Source organism: Rhipicephalus microplus, chromosome X, assembly GCF_043290135.1.
Source record: "Rhipicephalus microplus isolate Deutch F79 chromosome X, USDA_Rmic, whole genome shotgun sequence".
NCBI lineage: Eukaryota > Metazoa > Arthropoda > Arachnida > Ixodida > Ixodidae > Rhipicephalus > Rhipicephalus microplus.
Window position 1 is genome coordinate 163,020,689 of NC_134710.1, and position 15,663 is coordinate 163,036,351.

A 15,663-nucleotide genomic window follows, 5' to 3' on the forward strand; every position below is an offset into this window, starting at 1 on the left:
CCCTGTAATCAGTCTTCGACACTAGTGTGTAAGCTTCACGGGTGCCCTGCAAGGTGGACGAGGTGGCCGAGAAGTTAAGGCGATAGACTGCTAATCCATTGGGCTCTGCCCGCGTGGGTTCGAATCCCATCCTCGTTGAGTCGCGTAACTTTTTTTGTTCTCCCAGTGATCGGTCTTCGACACAAATGTGTAAGCTGCACGGATGGCCTGCAAGGCGGACGAGGTGGCTGAGAGGTGAAGGCGATGGACTGCTAATTCATTGAGCTCTGCCCGCGTGGGTTCGAATCCCAGCCTCGTTGAGTCGCGTAACTTTTGTTTTTTCCGAGTGATCGGTCTTCGACACTAGTGTGTAAGCTGCACGAATGGCCTGCAAGGCGGATGAGGTGGCCGTGAGGTTAAAGAGATTGACTGCTAATTTATTGGGCTCGGCCCGCGTGGGTTCGAATCCCATCCTCGTCGAGTCGCGTAACTTTTTTTTGTTCGCCCAGTAATTAGTCTTCGACACTAGTGTGTAAGCTGCACGGGTAGCCTGAGCGGCGGACGAGGTGGCCGAGAAGTTAAGGCGATGGATTGCTAATCCATTGAGCTCTGCCCGCGTGGGTTCGAATCCCATCGTCGTCGAGTCGCGTAACTTTGTTTTTGTTCTCCCAGTGATCGGTCTTCGACACTATTGTGTAAGCTGAACGTATGGCCTGCATGGCGGACGAGCTGGCCGAAAGGTTAAGGCGATGGACTGCTAATCCATTGGGCTCTGCCCGCGTGGGTTTGAATCCCAACCTCGTCGAGTAGCGCAACTTTTTGTTGTTCTCCCAGTGATCGGTCTTCGACACTAGTGTGTAAGCTGCACGGATGGCCTGCAAGGCGGACGAGGTGTCCGAGAAGTTAAGGCGATGGACTGCTAATTCATTGGGCTCTGCCCGCGTGGGTTCGAATCCCATCCTCGTCGAGTCGCGTACCTTTTTTTTGTTCTTGCAGTGATTGGTCTTCGACACTAGTGTGTAAGCTGCACAGATGCCCTGCAAGGCGGACGAGGTGACCGAGAGGTTAAGGCCATGGACTGCTAATTCGTTGGGCTCTGCCCGCTTGAGTTTGAATCCCATCCTCGTGGAGTCAGGTAACTTTTTTTTGTTCTCGCAGTGATCGGTCTTCGTCACTAGTGTGTAAGCTGCACGAATGGCCTACAAGGTGGACGAGGTGGCCGAGAGGTTCAGGCGATGGACTGCTAATCCAATGGGCTCTGCCCGCGTGGGTTCGAATCCCATCCTCGTCGAGTCGCGTAACTTTTTTTTGTTCTTTCAGTGATCTGTCTACGGCACTAGTGTGTAAGCTGCACGAATGGCTTGCAAGGCAGACGTGGTCGCCGAGAGGTTAAGAGATTGACTGCTAATTTATTGGGCTCAGCCCGCGTGGGTTCGAATCCCATCCTCGTCGAGTCGCGTAACTTTTTTTGTTCTCCCAGTAATCAGTCTTCGACAATAGTGTGTAAGCTGCACGGGTGGTTTGCAAGGCGGACGAGGTGGCCGGGAGGTTATGGCGATGGACTGCTAATCCATTGGGCTCATTCCGCGTGGGTTCGAATCTCATCCTCGTCGAGTCACGTAACTCATTTTGTTTTCCAGTGATCTGTCTACGACACTAGTGTGTAAGCCGTACGAATGGCCTGCAAGGCAGACGAGGTGGCCGCGAGGTTAAGGCGATAGACTGCTAAATCCCTGGGCTCTGCCCGCGTGGGTTTTAATCCCATCCTCGTCGAGTCGCGTAACTTTTTTTTGTTTTCCCAGTGATCCGTCTACGACACTAGTGTGTAAGCTGCACGGTTGGGGTGCAAGGCGGACGAGGTGGCCGAGAGGTTAAGGCGATGGACTGCTAAATCCCTGGGCTCTGCAGCGTGGGTTTGAATCCTATCCTCATCGAGTCGCGTAACTTTTTTTTGTTCTCCCAGTGATCTGTCTACGACACTAGTGTGTAAGCTGCACGAATGGCCTGCAAGGCGGACGAGGTGGCCGACAGGTTAAGGCGATGGACTGCTAATTCATTGGGCTCTGCCCGCATGGTTTCCACTCCCATCCTCGTCGAGTCGTGTAATATTTTTGTTCGCCCAGTGATCTCTCTATGACACTAGTGTGTAAGCTACACGAATGGCCTGCAAGGCGGACGAGGTGGCCGAGAGGTTAGGGCGATGAAATGCTAATCCATTGGGCTCTGCACGCGTGGGTTCAAATCCCATCCTCGTCGAGTCGCGTAACTTGTTTTGTTCTCCCAGTGATCTGTCTACGACACTAGTGTGTAAGCTGCACGAAAGGCCTGCAAGGAGGACGAGGTGGCCGAGTGGTTAAGGCGATGGACTGCTAATCCATTTGGCTCTGCCCGCGTGGGTTCGAATCCCATCCTCGTCGAGTCGCGTAACTTCTTTTTCTTCTCCCAGTGATTGGTCTTCGACACTAGTGTGTAAGCTGCACGGATGGGGTGAGAGGCGTACGAGGTGGCCGAGAAGTTAAGGCGATGGACTGCTAATCTATTGAGTCTTGCCTCCGTGTGTGTTCGAATCCCATACTCGTCCAGTCGCGTAACTTTTTTTCTGTTCTCCCAGTGATCGGTCTTCGACACTAGTGAGTAAGCTGCACAGATGGCCTGCAAGGCGGACGAGGTGACAGAGAGGTTAAGGCGATGGACTGCTAATTCATTGGGCTCAGCCCGCGTGGGTTCGAATCCCATACTCGTCCAGTCGCGTAACTTTTTTCTGTTCTCCCAGTGATCGGTCTTCGACACTAGTGAGTAAGCGGCACAGATGGCCTGCAAGGCGGACGAGGTGACCGAGAGGTTAAGGCGATGGACTGCTAATTCATTGGGCTCGTCCCGCGTGGGTTTGAATCCCATCCTCGTCGAGTCGCGTAACTTTTTTTTGTTCCTTCAGAGATCTGTCTGCGACACTAGTGTGTAAGCTGCACGAATGGCCTGCAAGGCGGACGAGGTGGCCGAGAGGTTAAGGCGATGGACTGCTAATCGATTGGGCTCTGCCCGAGTGGGTTCGAATCCCATCCTCGTCGAGTCGCGTAACTTTTTTTTCTTCTCCCAGTGATTGGTCTTCGAAAGTAGTGTGTAAGCTGCACGAATGGCCTGCAAGGCGGACGTGGTGGCCGAGAGGTTAAGGCGATGGAGTGCTAAGCCATTGGGCTCTGCCCGCGTGGGTTCGAATCCCATCCTCGTCGAGTCGCGAAACTTTTTTTTGATCTCCCAGTGATCGGTCTTCGACACTAGTGTGTAAGCTGCACGAACATCCTGCAAGGCGGACGAGCTGGCCGAGAGGTTAAGACGATGGACTGCTAATCCATTGGGTTCTGCCCGCGTGCGTTCGAATCCCATCCTCGTCGAGTCGCGTAACTTGTTTATTGTTCTCCCAGTGATCGGTCTTCGACACTAGTGTGTAAGCTGCACGGGTGGACAGCAAGGCGGATGAGGTGGCCGAGAGGTTAAGGCGGGGGACTGCTAATCCGTTGGGCTCTGCCTGCGTGGGTTCGAATCCCATTGTCGTCGAGTCGCGTAACTTTTTTTGTTCTCCCAGTAATCAGTCGTGACACTAGTGTGTAAGCTGCACGGTTGGGGTGCAAGGCGGACGAGGTGGCCGAGAGCTTAAGGTGATTGACTGCTAATTTATTGGGCTCGGCCCGCGTGTGTCCGAATCCCATCCTCGTCGAGTCGCGTAACTTTTTTTCCCATTGATCGGTCTTCAACACTAGTGTTAAAGCGGCACGAATGGCCTGCAAGGCGGACGAGGTGGCCGAGAAGTTAAGGATTGACGGCTCATTTATTGGGCTCGGCCCACGTGGGTTCGAATCCCATCCTCGTCGAGTCGCGTAAGTTTTTTTTGTTCTCCCTGTAATAAGTCTTCGACACTAGTGTGTAAGCTGCACGGGTGGCCTGCAAGGCGGACGAGGTGGCCGAGAAGTTAAGGCGATTGACTGCTAATTTATTGGGCTCGGCCCGCGTGGGTTCGAATCTCATCCTGGTCAAGTCGCGAAACTTCTTTTTGTTCTCCCAGTGATCTTTCTACGACACTAGTGTGTAAGCTGCACGAATGGCCTGCAAGGCGGACGAGGTGGCCGAGAGGTTAAGGCGATGGACTGCTAATCCATTGGGCTCTGCCCACGTGGGTTCGACTCCCATCCTCGTCGAGTCGCGCAATTTTTTTTTGTTCTCCCAGTGATCGGTCTTCGACAATACTGTGTAAGCTGCACGGATGGCCTGCAAGGCGGACGAGGTGGCCGAGAGGTTAAGGCGATGGACTGCTAATTATTTGGGCTCTGCCCGCGTGGGTTCGTATCCCATAATCGTCGTCTCGCGTAACTTTTTTTGTTCTCCCAGTGATGGGTCTATGACACTAGTACGTAAGCTGCACGGATGGGGTGCAATGCGGACAAGGTGGCCGAGAGGTTAAGGATTGACTGCGAATCTATTGTGCTCTGCCCGCGTGTGTTCGAATCCCATCCTTGTCGAGTCGCGTAACTTTTTTTTCTCCCAGTGATCGGTCTTCAACACTAGTGTGAAAGCTGCACGAATGGCCTGCAAGGTGGACAAGGTGGCCGAGAGGTTAAGGATTGACAGCTAATTTATTGGGCTGGGCTCGCGTGGGTTCGAATCCCATCCTCGTCGGGTCGCGTAACTTTTTTATTGTTCTCCCTGTAATCAGTCTTCGACACTAGTGTGTAAGCTTCACGGGTGGCCTGCAAGGTGGACGAGGTGGCCAGAAGTTAAGGCGATAGACTGCTAATCGATTGGGCTCTGCCCGCGTGGGTTCGAATCCCATCCTCGTCGAGTCGCGTAACTTTTTTTGTTCTCGCAGTGATCGGTCTTCGACACTAGTGTGTAAGCTGCACGGGTAGCCTGCAAGGCGGATGAGGTGGCCGACAGGTTAAGGCGATGGACTGCTAATCCATTGGGCTCTGCCCGCGTTGGTTCAAATCCCATCCTCGTCGAGTCACGTAAAATTTTTTCTTCTCCCAGTGATCGGTATTCGACACTAGTGTGTAAGCTGCACGGATGGCCTGCAAGACGGACGAGGTGGCCGAGAGGTTAAGGCGATGGACTGCTAATCCATTGAGCTCTGCCCGCGTGGGTTCGAATCCCATCCTCGTCGAGTCGCGTAACTTTTGTATTGTTCTCCCTGTAATCAGTCTTCGACACTAGTGTGTAAGCTTCACGGGTGCCCTGCAAGGTGGACGAGGTGGCCGAGAAGTTAAGGCGATAGACTGCTAATCCATTGGGCTCTGCCCGCGTGGGTTCGAATCCCATCCTCGTTGAGTCGCGTAACTTTTTTTGTTCTCCCAGTGATCGGTCTTCGACACAAATGTGTAAGCTGCACGGATGGCCTGCAAGGCGGACGAGGTGGCTGAGAGGTGAAGGCGATGGACTGCTAATTCATTGAGCTCTGCCCGCGTGGGTTCGAATCCCAGCCTCGTTGAGTCGCGTAACTTTTGTTTTTTCCGAGTGATCGGTCTTCGACACTAGTGTGTAAGCTGCACGAATGGCCTGCAAGGCGGATGAGGTGGCCGTGAGGTTAAAGAGATTGACTGCTAATTTATTGGGCTCGGCCCGCGTGGGTTCGAATCCCATCCTCGTCGAGTCGCGTAACTTTTTTTTGTTCGCCCAGTAATTAGTCTTCGACACTAGTGTGTAAGCTGCACGGGTAGCCTGAGCGGCGGACGAGGTGGCCGAGAAGTTAAGGCGATGGATTGCTAATCCATTGAGCTCTGCCCGCGTGGGTTCGAATCCCATCGTCGTCGAGTCGCGTAACTTTGTTTTTGTTCTCCCAGTGACCGGTCTTCGACACTATTGTGTAAGCTGAACGTATGGCCTGCATGGCGGACGAGCTGGCCGAAAGGTTAAGGCGATGGACTGCTAATCCATTGGGCTCTGCCCGCGTGGGTTTGAATCCCAACCTCGTCGAGTAGCGCAACTTTTTGTTGTTCTCCCAGTGATCGGTCTTCGACACTAGTGTGTAAGCTGCACGGATGGCCTGCAAGGCGGACGAGGTGTCCGAGAAGTTAAGGCGATGGACTGCTAATTCATTGGGCTCTGCCCGCGTGGGTTCGAATCCCATCCTCGTCGAGTCGCGTACCTTTTTTTTGTTCTTGCAGTGATTGGTCTTCGACACTAGTGTGTAAGCTGCACAGATGCCCTGCAAGGCGGACGAGGTGACCGAGAGGTTAAGGCCATGGACTGCTAATTCGTTGGGCTCTGCCCGCTTGAGTTTGAATCCCATCCTCGTGGAGTCAGGTAACTTTTTTTTGTTCTCGCAGTGATCGGTCTTCGTCACTAGTGTGTAAGCTGCACGAATGGCCTACAAGGTGGACGAGGTGGCCGAGAGGTTCAGGCGATGGACTGCTAATCCAATGGGCTCTGCCCGCGTGGGTTCGAATCCCATCCTCGTCGAGTCGCGTAACTTTTTTTCTGTTCTCCCAGTGATTGGTCTTCGACACTAGTGTGTAAGCTGCACAGATGCCCTGCAAGGCGGACGAGGTGACCGAGAGGTTAAGGCGATGGACTGCTAATTCATTGGGCTCTGCCCGCTTGGGTTTGAATCCCATCCTCGTCGAGTCGCGTAACTTTTTTTTGTTCTTTCAGTGATCTGTCTACGGCACTAGTGTGTAAGCTGCACGAATGGCTTGCAAGGCAGACGTGGTCGCCGAGAGGTTAAGAGATTGACTGCTAATTTATTGGGCTCAGCCCGCGTGGGTTCGAATCCCATCCTCGTCGAGTCGCGTAACTTTTTTTGTTCTCCCAGTAATCAGTCTTCGACAATAGTGTGTAAGCTGCACGGGTGGTTTGCAAGGCGGACGAGGTGGCCGGGAGGTTATGGCGATGGACTGCTAATCCATTGGGCTCATTCCGCGTGGGTTCGAATCTCATCCTCGTCGAGTCACGTAACTCATTTTGTTTTCCAGTGATCTGTCTACGACACTAGTGTGTAAGCCGTACGAATGGCCTGCAAGGCAGACGAGGTGGCCGCGAGGTTAAGGCGATAGACTGCTAAATCCCTGGGCTCTGCCCGCGTGGGTTTTAATCCCATCCTCGTCGAGTCGCGTAACTTTTTTTTGTTTTCCCAGTGATCCGTCTACGACACTAGTGTGTAAGCTGCACGGTTGGGGTGCAAGGCGGACGAGGTGGCCGAGAGGTTAAGGCGATGGACTGCTAATCCATATGGCTCTGCCCGCGTGAGTTCGAATCCCATCCTCGTCGAGTCGCGAAACTTTTTTTTCTTCTCCCAGTGATCGGTCTTCGACACTAGTGTGTAAGCTGCACGGATGGGGTGCAAGGCGGACGAGGTGGCCGAGATGTTAAGGCAATGGACTGCTAATCTATTGAGCTCTCCCCGCGTGTGTTCGAATCCCATCCTCGTCGAGTCGCGTAACTTTTTTTCCCAGTGATCGGTCTTCAACACTAGTGTGAAAGCTGCACGAATGGCCTGCAAGGTGGACGAGGTAGCCGAGAGGTTAAAGATTGACTGCTCATTTATTGGGCTCGGCCCGCGTGGGTTCGAATCCCATCCTCGTCGAGTCGCGTAAGTTTTTTTTTCTCCCAGTAATAAGTCTTCGACACTAGTGTGTAAGCTGCACGGGTGGCCTGCAAGGCGGACGAGGTGGCCGAGAAGTTAAGGCGATGGACTGCTAATCCATTGGGCACTGCCCACGTGGGTTCGAATCCCATCCTCGTCGAGTCACGTAACTTTTTTTGTTCTCCCAGTGATCGGTCTTCGACACTATTGTGTAAGCTGCACGGTTGGCCTGCAAGGCGGACGAGGTGACGAGAGGTTAAGGCGATGGACTTCTAATCCATTGAGCTCTGCCTGCGTGGGTTCGAATCCCATCCTCGTCGAGTTGCGTAACTTTTTTTTTCTCCGAGTGATTGGTCTTCGACACTAGTGTGTGAGCTGCCCGAATGGCCTGCAAGGCGGTAGAGGTGGCCGAGAGGTTAAAGAGATTGTCTGCTAATTTATTGGGGTCGGCCCACGTGGGTTCGAATCCCATCCTCGTGGAGTCGCGTAACTTTTTTTGTTCTCCCAGTAATCAGTCTTCGACACTAGTGTGTAAGCAGCACGAATGGCCTGCAAGGCAGACGAGGTGGCCGCGAGGTTAAGGCGATAGACGGCTAAATCCCTGGGCTCTGCCCGCGTGGGTTTTAATCCCATCCTCGTCGAGTCGCGTAACTTTTTTTTGTTTCCCAGTGATCCGTCTACGACACTAGTGTGTAAGCTGCACGGTTGGGGTGCAAGGCGGACGAGGTGGCCGAGAGGTTAAGGCGATGGACTGCTAATCCATATGGCTCTGCCCGCGTGGGTTCGAATCCCATCCTCGTCGAGTCGCGTAACTTTTTTTTTCTGTTCTCCCAGTGATCGGTCTTCGACACTAGTGAGTAAGCTGCACAGATGGCCTGCAAGGCGGGCGAGGTGACCGAGAGGTTAAGGCGATGAACTGCTAATTCATTGGGCTCTGCCCGCGTGGGTTTGAATCCCATCCTCGTCGAGTCGCGTAACTTTTTTTTCTGTTCTCCTAGTGATCGGTCTTCGACACTAGTGAGTAATCTGCACAGATGGCCTGCAAGGCGGACGAGGTGACCGAGAGGTTAAGGCGATGGACTGCTAATTCATTGGGCTCTGCCCGCGTGTGTTTGAATCCCATCCTCGTCGAGTCGCGTAAATTTTTTTCTGTTCTTTCAGTGATCTGTCTATGACACTTGTGAGTAAGCTGCACGAATGGCTTGCAAGGCGGACGAGGTGGCCGGGAGGTTAAGGCGATGGACTGCTAATCCATTGGGCTCTGCCCGCGTGGGTTCGAATCCCATCCTCGTCGAGTCATAAAACTTTTCTTGTTCTACCAGTCATCGGTCTACGACGCTAGTGTGTAAGCTGCACAGATGGCCAGCAGGGCAGACGAGGTAGCCGAGAAGTTTAGGCGATGGACTGCTAATCCAATGGGCTCTTCCCGCGTGGGTTCGAATCCCATCCTCGTCGAGTCACGTAAGTTTATTTTTTGTTCTCCCAGTGATCGGTCTACGACACTAGTGCTTAAGCTGCACGAATAGCCTGCAAGGCGAACGAGGTGGCCGAGAGGTTAAGGCGATAGACTGCTAATCCATTGGGCTCTGCCCGCGTGGGTTCGAATCCTATCCTCGTCGAGTCACGTAAATTTTTTTTCTTCTCCCAGTGATTGGTCTTCGACACTAGTGTGTAAGCTGCACGAATGGCCTGCGAGGCGGACGAGGTTGCCGAGAGGTGAAGACGATGAACTGCTAATCCATTGAGCTCTGCCCGCGTGGGCTCGAATCCCATCCTTTTCGAGTCGCCTAACTTTTTTGTTCTCCTAGTGATCGGTCTTCGTCACTAGCGCTTAAGCTGCATGAATGGCCTGCAAGGCGGGCGAGGTGGCCGAGAGGTTAAGGCGATGGACTGCTAATCCATTGGGCTCTGCCCGCGTGGGTTCGAATCCCATCCTCGTTGAGTCGCGTAACTTTTTTTTGTTCTCCCAGTGATTGGTCTTCGAGACTAGTGTGTAAGCTGCACAAATGGCCTGCAAGGCGGACGAGGTGGCCGAGAGGTTAAAGCGATGGACTGCTAATCTATTGGACTCTGCCCGCGTGGGTTCGAATCCCATCCTCGTCGAGTCGCGTAACTTTTTTTTGTTCTCCTTGTGATCGGTCTTCGACACTAGTGTGTAAGCTGCACGAATGGCCTGCAAGGCGGACGAGCTGGCGACAGGTTAAAGCCCAAACTCCATAAGCGCGAAAATGCACGCGACAGCGACGAGCGACGCGACGTAGACCGGCGTCGCGCGATCAGTCGCTAGCGCAGGCAAACCTCATTCACGCGACGGCTTCAGCGAGCGAATTCCACTGTTGCTGGCATAAGGCCGTCAACTCGCACCAAGAAAACCGCGTACCGAGCGGTTTCCAATTTAAAAATGAGATATATTGTTGTGTAATGAAACGGAAAGTGTTTATTATTGCCTTGCAGCATTTTTATATGCGCATGCGTAATAAACATTGCGTTATTTCTTGTTGTGCATACGTGACTCGGGCAGGGTCACGTGCACCTATGTAGTCTTCGTCTTTTCCGGTTTTTCGCTATTGGCTGCTTGAGCCCAGCACTTCCGGGCGATGAGCGACGGTTTCCAAATCTGGAAAACCGAGCGATCGCGCGAAAACTACCCCGCGACACGTCGCGCGAACGCCATGTTTCGTCGCTTATAGCGTCGCTCGTCGCTGTCGCGTGCATTTTCGCGCTTATGGAGTTTGGGCTTAAGGCGATGGACTGCTAATTCATTGGGCTCTACCCGCGTGGGTTCCAATCCCATCCTCGCCGAGTCGCGTAACTTTTTTTGTTCGCCCAGTGATCTCTCTACGACACTAGTGTGTAAGCTGCACGAATGGCCTGCAAGGCGGACGAGGTGGCCGACAGGTTAAGGCGATGGACTGCTAATTCATTGGGCTCTGCCCGCATGGTTTCCACTCCCATCCTCGTCGAGTCGTGTAATATTTTTGTTCGCCCAGTGATCTCTCCATGACACTAGTGTGTAAGCTACACGAATGGCCTGCAAGGCGGACGAGGTGGCCGAGAGGTTAGGGCGATGAAATGCTAATCCATTGGGCTCTGCACGCGTGGGTTCAAATCCCATCCTCGTCGAGTCGCGTAACTTGTTTTGTTCTCCCAGTGATCTGTCTACGACACTAGTGTGTAAGCTGCACGAAAGGCCTGCAAGGAGGACGAGGTGGCCGAGTGGTTAAGGCGATGGACTGCTAATCCATTTGGCTCTGCCCGCGTGGGTTCGAATCCCATCCTCGTCGAGTCGCGTAACTTCTTTTTCTTCTCCCAGTGATTGGTCTTCGACACTAGTGTGTAAGCTGCACGGATGGGGTGAGAGGCGTACGAGGTGGCCGAGAAGTTAGGGCGATGGACTGCTAATCTATTGAGTCTTGCCTCCGTGTGTTCGAATCCCATACTCGTCCAGTCGCGTAACTTTTTTTCTGTTCTCCCAGTGATCGGTCTTCGACACTAGTGAGTAAGCTGCACAGATGGCCTGCAAGGCGGACGAGGTGACAGAGAGGTTAAGGCGATGGACTGCTAATTCATTGGGCTCAGCCCGCGTGGGTTCGAATCCCATACTCGTCCAGTCGCGTAACTTTTTTTCTGTTCTCCCAGTGATCGGTCTTCGACACTAGTGAGTAAGCGGCACAGATGGCCTGCAAGGCGGACGAGGTGACCGAGAGGTTAAGGCGATGGACTGCTAATTCATTGGGCTCGTCCCGCGTGGGTTTGAATCCCATCCTCGTCGAGTCGCGTAACTTTTTTTTGTTCCTTCAGAGATCTGTCTGCGACACTAGTGTGTAAGCTGCACGAATGGCTTGCAAGGCGGACGAGGTGGCCCAGAAGTTAAGACGATGGACTGCTAATTCATTGGGCTCTGCCCTCGTGGGTTCGAATCCCATTCTCGTCAAGTCGCGAAACTTTTTTTGTTCTTCCAGTGATCGGTCTACGACACTAGTGTGTAAGCTGCACGAATGGCCTGCAAGGCGGACGAGGTGGCCGAGAGGTTAAGGCGATGGACTGCTAATCGATTGGGCTCTGCCCGAGTGGGTTCGAATCCCATCCTCGTCGAGTCGCGTAACTTTTTTTTCTTCTCCCAGTGATTGGTCTTCGAAAGTAGTGTGTAAGCTGCACGAATGGCCTGCAAGGCGGACGTGGTGGCCGAGAGGTTGAGGCGATGGAGTGCTAAGCCATTGGGCTCTGCCCGCGTGGGTTCGAATCCCATCCTCGTCGAGTCGCGAAACTTTTTTTTGATCTCCCAGTGATCGGTCTTCGACACTAGTGTGTAAGCTGCACGAACATCCTGCAAGGCGGACGAGCTGGCCGAGAGGTTAAGACGATGGACTGCTAATCCATTGGGTTCTGCCCGCGTGCGTTCGAATCCCATCCTCGTCGAGTCGCGTAACTTGTTTATTGTTCTCCCAGTGATCGGTCTTCGACACTAGTGTGTAAGCTGCACGGGTGGACAGCAAGGCGGATAAGGTGGCCGAGAGGTTAAGGCGGGGGACTGCTAATCCGTTGGGCTCAGCCTGCGTGGGTTCGAATCCCATTGTCGTCGAGTCGCGTAACTTTTTTTCCCATTGATCGGTCTTCAACACTAGTGTTAAAGCGGCACGAATGGCCTGCAAGGCGGACGAGGTGGCCGAGAAGTTAAGGATTGACGGCTCATTTATTGGGCTCGGCCCGCGTGGGTTCGAATCCCATCCTCGTCGAGTCGCGTAAGTTTTTTTTTGTTCTCCCTGTAATAAGTCTTCGACACTAGTGTGTAAGCTGCACGGGTGGCCTGCAAGGCGGACGAGGTGGCCGAGAAGTTAAGGCGATTGACTGCTAATTTATTGGGCTCGGCCCGCGTGGGTTCGAATCTCATCCTGGTCAAGTCGCGAAACTTCTTTTTGTTCTCCCAGTGATCTTTCTACGACACTAGTGTGTAAGCTGCACGAATGGCCTGCAAGGCGGACGAGGTGGCCGAGAGGTTAAGGCGATGGACTGCTAATCCATTGGGCTCTGCCCACGTGGGTTCGACTCCCATCCTCGTCGAGTCGCGCAATTTTTTTTTGTTCTCCCAGTGATCGGTCTTCGACAATACTGTGTAAGCTGCACGGATGGCCTGCAAGGCGGACGAGGTGGCCGAGAGGTTAAGGCGATGGACTGCTAATTATTTGGGCTCTGCCCGCGTGGGTTCGTATCCCATCATCGTCGTCTCGCGTAACTTTTTTTGTTCTCCCAGTGATGGGTCTATGACACTAGTACGTAAGCTGCACGGATGGGGTGCAATGCGGACAAGGTGGCCGAGAGGTTAAGGATTGACTGCGAATCTATTGTGCTCTGCCCGCGTGTGTTCGAATCCCATCCTTGTCGAGTCGCGTAACTTTTTTTTCTCCCAGTGATCGGTCTTCAACACTAGTGTGAAAGCTGCACGAATGGCCTGCAAGGTGGACAAGGTGGCCGAGAGGTTAAGGATTGACAGCTAATTTATTGGGCTGGGCTCGCGTGGGTTCTAATCCCATCCTCGTCGGGTCGCGTAACTTTTTTATTGTTCTCCCTGTAATAAGTCTTCGACACTAGTGTGTAAGCTTCACGGGTGGCCTGCAAGGTGGATGAGGTGGCCAGAAGTTAAGGCGATAGACTGCTAATCGATTGGGCTCTGCCCGCGTGGGTTCGAATCCCATCCTCGTCGAGTCGCGTAACTTTTTTTGTTCTCGCAGTGATCGGTCTTCGACACTAGTGTGTAAGCTGCACGGGTAGCCTGCAAGGCGGATGAGGTGGCCGACAGGTTAAGGCGATGGACTGCTAATCCATTGGGCTCTGCCCGCGTTGGTTCAAATCCCATCCTCGTCGAGTCACGTAAAATTTTTTCTTCTCCCAGTGATCGGTATTCGACACTAGTGTGTAAGCTGCACGGATGGCCTGCAAGACGGACGAGGTGGCCGAGAGGTTAAGGCGATGGACTGCTAATCCATTGAGCTCTGCCCGCGTGGGTTCGAATCCCATCCTCGTCGAGTCGCGTAACTTTTGTATTGTTCTCCCTGTAATCAGTCTTCGACACTAGTGTGTAAGCTTCATGGGTGCCCTGCAAGGTGGACGAGGTGGCCGAGAAGTTAAGGCGATAGACTGCTAATCCATTGGGCTCTGCCCGCGTGGGTTCGAATCCCATCCTCGTCGAGTCGCGTAACTTTTTTTGTTCTCCCAGTGATCGGTCTTCGACACAAATGTGTAAGCTGCACGGATGGCCTGCAAGGCGGACGAGGTGGCTGAGAGGTGAAGGCGATGGACTGCTAATTCATTGAGCTCTGCCCGCGTGGGTTCGAATCCCAGCCTCGTTGAGTCGCGTAACTTTTGTTTTTTCCGAGTGATCGGTCTTCGACACTAGTGTGTAAGCTGCACGGATGGCCTGCAAGGCGGATGAGGTGGCCGTGAGGTTAAAGAGATTGACTGCTAATTTATTGGGCTCGGCCCGCGTGGGTTCGAATCCCATCGTCGTCGAGTCGCGTAACTTTTTTTTGTTCTCCCAGTAATTAGTCTTCGACACTAGTGTGTAAGCTGCACGGGTAGCCTGAGCGGCGGACGAGGTGGCCGAGAAGTTAAGGCGATGGATTGCTAATCCATTGAGCTCTGCCCGCGTGGGTTCGAATCCCATCCTCGTCGAGTCGCGTAACTTTGTTTTTGTTCTCCCAGTGATCGGTCTTCGACACTATTGTGTAAGCTGAACGTATGGCCTGCATGGCGGACGAGCTGGCCGAAAGGTTAAGGCGATGGACTGCTAATCCATTGGGCTCTGCCCGCGTGGGTTTGAATCCCAACCTCGTCGAGTAGCGCAACTTTTTGTTGTTCTCCCAGTGATCGGTCTTCGACACTAGTGTGTAAGCTGCACGGATGGCCTGCAAGGCGGACGAGGTGTCCGAGAAGTTAAGGCGATGGACTGCTAATTCATTGGGCTCTGCCCGCGTGGGTTCGAATCCCATCCTCGTCGAGTCGCGTACCTTTTTTTTGTTCTTGCAGTGATTGGTCTTCGACACTAGTGTGTAAGCTGCACAGATGACCTGCAAGGCGGACGAGGTGACCGAGAGGTTAAGGCCATGGACTGCTAATTCGTTGGGCTCTGCCCGCTTGAGTTTGAATCCCATCCTCGTGGAGTCAGGTAACTTTTTTTTGTTCTCGCAGTGATCGGTCTTCGTCACTAGTGTGTAAGCTGCACGAATGGCCTACAAGGTGGACGAGGTGGCCGAGAGGTTCAGGCGATGGACTGCTAATCCAATGGGCTCTGCCCGCGTGGGTTCGAATCCCACCCTCGTCGAGTCGCGTAACTTTTTTTCTGTTCTCCCAGTGATTGGTCTTCGACACTAGTGTGTAAGCTGCACAGATGCCCTGCAAGGCGGACGAGGTGACCGAGAGGTTAAGGCGATGGACTGCTAATTCATTGGGCTCTGCCCGCTTGGGTTTGAATCCCATCCTCGTCGAGTCGCGTAACTTTTTTTTGTTCTTTCAGTGATCTGTCTACGGCACTAGTGTGTAAGCTGCACGAATGGCTTGCAAGGCGGACGAGGTGGCCGAGAGGTTAAGGCGATGGAATGCTAATCCATTGGGATCTGCCCGCGTGGGTTCGAATCCCATCCTCGTCGAGTCGCGTAACTTTTTTTGTTCTCCCAGTGATCGGTCTTCGACACTAGTGTGTAAGCTGCATGTATGGCCTGCAAGGCAGACGTGGTCGCCGAGAGGTTAAGAGATTGACTGCTAATTTATTGGGCTCAGCCCGCGTGGGTTCGAATCCCATCCTCGTCGAGTCGCGTAACTTTTTTTGCTCTCCCAGTAATCAGTCTTCGACAATAGTGTGTAAGCTGCACGGGTGGTTTGCAAGGCGGACGAGGTGGCCCGGAGGTTATGGCGATGGACTGCTAGTCCATTGGGCTCATTCCGCGTGGGTTCGAATCTCATCCTCGTCGAGTCACGTAACTCATTTTGTTTTCCAGTGATCTGTCTACGACACTAGTGTGTAAGCCGTACGAATGGCCTGCAAGGCAGACGAGGTGGCCGCGAGGTTAAGGCGATAGACTGCTAAATCCCTGGGCTCTGCCCGCGTGGGTTTTAAT

The 15,663-nt window shown here is 53.3% G+C and overlaps 44 non-coding genes across 44 annotated transcripts; all 44 read left to right on the top strand.

The window, feature by feature from the left end:
- The first annotated feature begins 56 nt into the window (after positions 1-56).
- Positions 57-138, top strand: TRNAS-GCU (transfer RNA serine (anticodon GCU)). The gene has a single exon. It is a non-coding gene; the product is annotated as a tRNA-Ser (tRNA).
- A 79-nt stretch (positions 139-217) lies between these two features.
- On the top strand, positions 218-299 carry TRNAS-GCU (transfer RNA serine (anticodon GCU)). The gene has a single exon. It is a non-coding gene; the product is annotated as a tRNA-Ser (tRNA).
- Positions 300-539: 240 nt separating this feature from the next.
- TRNAS-GCU (transfer RNA serine (anticodon GCU)) lies at positions 540-621 on the top strand. Its single transcript has one exon. It is a non-coding gene; the product is annotated as a tRNA-Ser (tRNA).
- Positions 622-702: 81 nt separating this feature from the next.
- Positions 703-784, top strand: TRNAS-GCU (transfer RNA serine (anticodon GCU)). Its single transcript has one exon. It is a non-coding gene; the product is annotated as a tRNA-Ser (tRNA).
- Positions 785-864: 80 nt separating this feature from the next.
- On the top strand, positions 865-946 carry TRNAS-GCU (transfer RNA serine (anticodon GCU)). The gene has a single exon. It is a non-coding gene; the product is annotated as a tRNA-Ser (tRNA).
- Positions 947-1,188: 242 nt separating this feature from the next.
- Positions 1,189-1,270, top strand: TRNAS-GCU (transfer RNA serine (anticodon GCU)). Its single transcript has one exon. It is a non-coding gene; the product is annotated as a tRNA-Ser (tRNA).
- A 1,044-nt stretch (positions 1,271-2,314) lies between these two features.
- TRNAS-GCU (transfer RNA serine (anticodon GCU)) lies at positions 2,315-2,396 on the top strand. Its single transcript has one exon. It is a non-coding gene; the product is annotated as a tRNA-Ser (tRNA).
- Positions 2,397-2,803: 407 nt separating this feature from the next.
- Positions 2,804-2,885, top strand: TRNAS-GCU (transfer RNA serine (anticodon GCU)). The gene has a single exon. It is a non-coding gene; the product is annotated as a tRNA-Ser (tRNA).
- An 80-nt stretch (positions 2,886-2,965) lies between these two features.
- TRNAS-GCU (transfer RNA serine (anticodon GCU)) lies at positions 2,966-3,047 on the top strand. Its single transcript has one exon. It is a non-coding gene; the product is annotated as a tRNA-Ser (tRNA).
- Positions 3,048-3,127: 80 nt separating this feature from the next.
- TRNAS-GCU (transfer RNA serine (anticodon GCU)) lies at positions 3,128-3,209 on the top strand. Its single transcript has one exon. It is a non-coding gene; the product is annotated as a tRNA-Ser (tRNA).
- A 243-nt stretch (positions 3,210-3,452) lies between these two features.
- Positions 3,453-3,534, top strand: TRNAS-GCU (transfer RNA serine (anticodon GCU)). The gene has a single exon. It is a non-coding gene; the product is annotated as a tRNA-Ser (tRNA).
- A 556-nt stretch (positions 3,535-4,090) lies between these two features.
- TRNAS-GCU (transfer RNA serine (anticodon GCU)) lies at positions 4,091-4,172 on the top strand. The gene has a single exon. It is a non-coding gene; the product is annotated as a tRNA-Ser (tRNA).
- A 719-nt stretch (positions 4,173-4,891) lies between these two features.
- On the top strand, positions 4,892-4,973 carry TRNAS-GCU (transfer RNA serine (anticodon GCU)). Its single transcript has one exon. It is a non-coding gene; the product is annotated as a tRNA-Ser (tRNA).
- A 79-nt stretch (positions 4,974-5,052) lies between these two features.
- TRNAS-GCU (transfer RNA serine (anticodon GCU)) lies at positions 5,053-5,134 on the top strand. The gene has a single exon. It is a non-coding gene; the product is annotated as a tRNA-Ser (tRNA).
- Positions 5,135-5,215: 81 nt separating this feature from the next.
- Positions 5,216-5,297, top strand: TRNAS-GCU (transfer RNA serine (anticodon GCU)). The gene has a single exon. It is a non-coding gene; the product is annotated as a tRNA-Ser (tRNA).
- A 79-nt stretch (positions 5,298-5,376) lies between these two features.
- Positions 5,377-5,458, top strand: TRNAS-GCU (transfer RNA serine (anticodon GCU)). Its single transcript has one exon. It is a non-coding gene; the product is annotated as a tRNA-Ser (tRNA).
- A 240-nt stretch (positions 5,459-5,698) lies between these two features.
- Positions 5,699-5,780, top strand: TRNAS-GCU (transfer RNA serine (anticodon GCU)). Its single transcript has one exon. It is a non-coding gene; the product is annotated as a tRNA-Ser (tRNA).
- An 81-nt stretch (positions 5,781-5,861) lies between these two features.
- On the top strand, positions 5,862-5,943 carry TRNAS-GCU (transfer RNA serine (anticodon GCU)). Its single transcript has one exon. It is a non-coding gene; the product is annotated as a tRNA-Ser (tRNA).
- Positions 5,944-6,023: 80 nt separating this feature from the next.
- Positions 6,024-6,105, top strand: TRNAS-GCU (transfer RNA serine (anticodon GCU)). The gene has a single exon. It is a non-coding gene; the product is annotated as a tRNA-Ser (tRNA).
- A 242-nt stretch (positions 6,106-6,347) lies between these two features.
- On the top strand, positions 6,348-6,429 carry TRNAS-GCU (transfer RNA serine (anticodon GCU)). The gene has a single exon. It is a non-coding gene; the product is annotated as a tRNA-Ser (tRNA).
- Positions 6,430-6,510: 81 nt separating this feature from the next.
- TRNAS-GCU (transfer RNA serine (anticodon GCU)) lies at positions 6,511-6,592 on the top strand. Its single transcript has one exon. It is a non-coding gene; the product is annotated as a tRNA-Ser (tRNA).
- A 562-nt stretch (positions 6,593-7,154) lies between these two features.
- Positions 7,155-7,236, top strand: TRNAS-GCU (transfer RNA serine (anticodon GCU)). Its single transcript has one exon. It is a non-coding gene; the product is annotated as a tRNA-Ser (tRNA).
- A 394-nt stretch (positions 7,237-7,630) lies between these two features.
- Positions 7,631-7,712, top strand: TRNAS-GCU (transfer RNA serine (anticodon GCU)). Its single transcript has one exon. It is a non-coding gene; the product is annotated as a tRNA-Ser (tRNA).
- Positions 7,713-8,272: 560 nt separating this feature from the next.
- Positions 8,273-8,354, top strand: TRNAS-GCU (transfer RNA serine (anticodon GCU)). Its single transcript has one exon. It is a non-coding gene; the product is annotated as a tRNA-Ser (tRNA).
- An 83-nt stretch (positions 8,355-8,437) lies between these two features.
- TRNAS-GCU (transfer RNA serine (anticodon GCU)) lies at positions 8,438-8,519 on the top strand. Its single transcript has one exon. It is a non-coding gene; the product is annotated as a tRNA-Ser (tRNA).
- Positions 8,520-8,764: 245 nt separating this feature from the next.
- Positions 8,765-8,846, top strand: TRNAS-GCU (transfer RNA serine (anticodon GCU)). The gene has a single exon. It is a non-coding gene; the product is annotated as a tRNA-Ser (tRNA).
- A 79-nt stretch (positions 8,847-8,925) lies between these two features.
- On the top strand, positions 8,926-9,007 carry TRNAS-GCU (transfer RNA serine (anticodon GCU)). Its single transcript has one exon. It is a non-coding gene; the product is annotated as a tRNA-Ser (tRNA).
- Positions 9,008-9,089: 82 nt separating this feature from the next.
- TRNAS-GCU (transfer RNA serine (anticodon GCU)) lies at positions 9,090-9,171 on the top strand. Its single transcript has one exon. It is a non-coding gene; the product is annotated as a tRNA-Ser (tRNA).
- A 240-nt stretch (positions 9,172-9,411) lies between these two features.
- On the top strand, positions 9,412-9,493 carry TRNAS-GCU (transfer RNA serine (anticodon GCU)). The gene has a single exon. It is a non-coding gene; the product is annotated as a tRNA-Ser (tRNA).
- An 80-nt stretch (positions 9,494-9,573) lies between these two features.
- TRNAS-GCU (transfer RNA serine (anticodon GCU)) lies at positions 9,574-9,655 on the top strand. The gene has a single exon. It is a non-coding gene; the product is annotated as a tRNA-Ser (tRNA).
- A 1,099-nt stretch (positions 9,656-10,754) lies between these two features.
- On the top strand, positions 10,755-10,836 carry TRNAS-GCU (transfer RNA serine (anticodon GCU)). The gene has a single exon. It is a non-coding gene; the product is annotated as a tRNA-Ser (tRNA).
- A 406-nt stretch (positions 10,837-11,242) lies between these two features.
- On the top strand, positions 11,243-11,324 carry TRNAS-GCU (transfer RNA serine (anticodon GCU)). The gene has a single exon. It is a non-coding gene; the product is annotated as a tRNA-Ser (tRNA).
- A 241-nt stretch (positions 11,325-11,565) lies between these two features.
- Positions 11,566-11,647, top strand: TRNAS-GCU (transfer RNA serine (anticodon GCU)). The gene has a single exon. It is a non-coding gene; the product is annotated as a tRNA-Ser (tRNA).
- An 884-nt stretch (positions 11,648-12,531) lies between these two features.
- Positions 12,532-12,613, top strand: TRNAS-GCU (transfer RNA serine (anticodon GCU)). The gene has a single exon. It is a non-coding gene; the product is annotated as a tRNA-Ser (tRNA).
- Positions 12,614-13,332: 719 nt separating this feature from the next.
- On the top strand, positions 13,333-13,414 carry TRNAS-GCU (transfer RNA serine (anticodon GCU)). Its single transcript has one exon. It is a non-coding gene; the product is annotated as a tRNA-Ser (tRNA).
- Positions 13,415-13,493: 79 nt separating this feature from the next.
- TRNAS-GCU (transfer RNA serine (anticodon GCU)) lies at positions 13,494-13,575 on the top strand. Its single transcript has one exon. It is a non-coding gene; the product is annotated as a tRNA-Ser (tRNA).
- An 81-nt stretch (positions 13,576-13,656) lies between these two features.
- Positions 13,657-13,738, top strand: TRNAS-GCU (transfer RNA serine (anticodon GCU)). Its single transcript has one exon. It is a non-coding gene; the product is annotated as a tRNA-Ser (tRNA).
- A 79-nt stretch (positions 13,739-13,817) lies between these two features.
- On the top strand, positions 13,818-13,899 carry TRNAS-GCU (transfer RNA serine (anticodon GCU)). Its single transcript has one exon. It is a non-coding gene; the product is annotated as a tRNA-Ser (tRNA).
- A 240-nt stretch (positions 13,900-14,139) lies between these two features.
- TRNAS-GCU (transfer RNA serine (anticodon GCU)) lies at positions 14,140-14,221 on the top strand. The gene has a single exon. It is a non-coding gene; the product is annotated as a tRNA-Ser (tRNA).
- An 81-nt stretch (positions 14,222-14,302) lies between these two features.
- Positions 14,303-14,384, top strand: TRNAS-GCU (transfer RNA serine (anticodon GCU)). The gene has a single exon. It is a non-coding gene; the product is annotated as a tRNA-Ser (tRNA).
- Positions 14,385-14,464: 80 nt separating this feature from the next.
- On the top strand, positions 14,465-14,546 carry TRNAS-GCU (transfer RNA serine (anticodon GCU)). The gene has a single exon. It is a non-coding gene; the product is annotated as a tRNA-Ser (tRNA).
- Positions 14,547-14,788: 242 nt separating this feature from the next.
- Positions 14,789-14,870, top strand: TRNAS-GCU (transfer RNA serine (anticodon GCU)). The gene has a single exon. It is a non-coding gene; the product is annotated as a tRNA-Ser (tRNA).
- An 81-nt stretch (positions 14,871-14,951) lies between these two features.
- On the top strand, positions 14,952-15,033 carry TRNAS-GCU (transfer RNA serine (anticodon GCU)). The gene has a single exon. It is a non-coding gene; the product is annotated as a tRNA-Ser (tRNA).
- Positions 15,034-15,113: 80 nt separating this feature from the next.
- TRNAS-GCU (transfer RNA serine (anticodon GCU)) lies at positions 15,114-15,195 on the top strand. The gene has a single exon. It is a non-coding gene; the product is annotated as a tRNA-Ser (tRNA).
- The last annotated feature ends 468 nt before the right edge of the window (positions 15,196-15,663 follow it).